This window comes from Chrysochloris asiatica, unplaced genomic scaffold, assembly GCF_000296735.1.
Source record: "Chrysochloris asiatica unplaced genomic scaffold, ChrAsi1.0 scaffold00131, whole genome shotgun sequence".
In the NCBI taxonomy this organism is placed as follows: domain Eukaryota; kingdom Metazoa; phylum Chordata; class Mammalia; order Afrosoricida; family Chrysochloridae; genus Chrysochloris; species Chrysochloris asiatica.
In genome coordinates, this window is record NW_006408649.1 from 9,731,305 (window position 1) to 9,733,543 (window position 2,239).

Here is a 2,239-nt window from a genome sequence, read left to right on the forward strand (position 1 = left end):
AACAAGCATGAAGATATTTTCTCAATTATGGTGATGATTTTATGGTTGTAAACACATTGTTTTGACTCATATCGACCTTATGAACAAGACCCTATGAATCAGAACCAACTGAATGGCACCTGTTGTTGTTGTTGTGTGCCGTGGAGTCGGTTCCTACTCATAGCAACCCTGTACAGGGTTTCTGAGGCTGTAAATCATTACAGGAGCAGAAAGCCTCATCTTTCTCCCGCGCAACAGCTGGTAGTTTCGAACTGCTGACCTTGCGGTTCGCAGCCCAATTCATAAACACTATGCTACCAGAGCTCCTTTCAAAAAACAAAATACATAGGTCAACAATTATTAAATTGTGCACTTTAAATATGTGCAGTTTATTGTATATCAATCAGTGTACCTAAGTAAAACATGCACTTGGTGGCTTTGTAGGATAGGCACTGGACCTCGAACCACAGTCAGTAGTTTGCGTCCACCAGCCACTCTTTGGGAGAAAAATGAGGCTGGCTTCTCCTGCAAAGATTTACAGGTTTGGAAACCCTATACAGGGTTGCTGTGACTCAGAACCAACTCAATGGAACACAATAACAACAACATGCTGTGGTGACAAGAAGCAGCGGGGCCCAGCCTCAGCCTGTGCAATGGGCAGCAGACCATCTTCAGAGATTCAAGATGACTAACAAAGAACCTCTTCCCTAAAAGTTTCAACTGTGAAACCAACTTCAAAGTTACGGCATGATGGTTTAAATTTAAGAAGGAAGCAGCATGAAGCATATATGCAAGCGTTGGAGGGCAGGTACACAGATCTTAACTCTCATGATGTAACTGGCTTAAGGGAGTCTGAAGAGAAAAAGCAGCAGTTGTCTGCACACAGGAAAAACATCCTTATAATGAGACTAGTAACAAGGAACAAGAGATGCAAGAGCACAGCCTACCATGGTCCAACTGAGACCACCATGGTAGACTCAGCAGTCAACTTGATTTTCCTAAAAGTGAAAGGTGAAATGAAACAAACTAAAGAGGAAGCCCAAAATGAACTGAGTGCCTAGATTTATGCCTGACAGATAAACAAATCCTACCCCCAACAAAGACTTCACTGATGGTCCCAATACGAGGAAGCTGTCAACCTAGTACTTGTTTCCTCACCAAGATGCAGGCTTTTGAGCCAAAAAAAAAAAAGCTACATTCTCATACTGTCTGGCTTGTAATGTAAACCTACTAGATAAACCTTGTGTTTCAGTTTTTTTCTCTTCCCCTCCCATTGCTTCAGAGGCCTGATGACATCAGACTGTTCTGAAGAAGTGTCTACCTCCGAAAAAAAAAAAAAAACTCTTGTTGGAATTTTAGAATTTTAGCCACCACTCATCTGTCAATTTGCCATACTACTGTTCCTTGCATGTTGCTGTGATTCTGGAAGTTATATCAGCAGGGTCACCCATGGTGGACAGGTTTCAGCTGAGCTTCCATACTAAGACAGACTAGGGAAAAGGAGAGACAAACTACTTCCAATTATTTAGCCACCAAAAACTTTATGAGTAACAGTGGAACTGTCAGGCCCAGAATATTGAATATTGAAATGATGAAGAGCCCCAGAATTTTGTCAGATATAGTGCTAGAAGATGAGCCCCTCAGGTTGGAAAGCACTCAAAATAAGACTGGGGAAGAGCTGCCTCCTTAAAGTAGAGATGGCCTTGATGAACATGAATGGAGTAAAGCTTTCGTGACCTTCATTTGCTGATGGAGCACAACTCAAAATGAGGAGAAACCACTGCAAACATCCATTAATAACAGGAATGTGGAATATACAAAGGATGAAGCTAGGAAAGTTGAAAGTCGTCAAATGAAATGGAATGCATAAACATTGATGTCTGAGGCATTAGTGAGCTGAGATGGACTGGCATTGGTCATTTTGAACCTGACAATCACATGGTTTACTATGCTGGGAATGACAAATTGAAGAAGAATGGAGATGCATTCAGCATCAAAAAGAACATATCAAGATCTATCTTGAAGTACAATGCAGTCTGTGATAGGATAATATCCATATGCTTAAAAGGAAGACCAGTTAATACCACTATTATTCAAATTTACCCACCAAACACTAAAGCCAGTGATGATGAAATTGAAGAATTTTACCAACTTTTTCAGTCTGAAATTGATCAAACATGTGATCAAGAAGTATTGATAATTACTGGCAATTGGAATGCAGAGATTGTAAAAAACAAAACAAAAGAGAAAGTATTAGTAC

At 40.4% G+C, this 2,239-nt stretch overlaps 1 pseudogene; it reads left to right on the forward strand.

Annotated features, from left to right (window-relative positions):
* Positions 1-663: 663 nt before the first annotated feature.
* Positions 664-1,059, forward strand: LOC102821058 (annotated as a pseudogene).
* Positions 1,060-2,239: the final 1,180 nt, after the last annotated feature.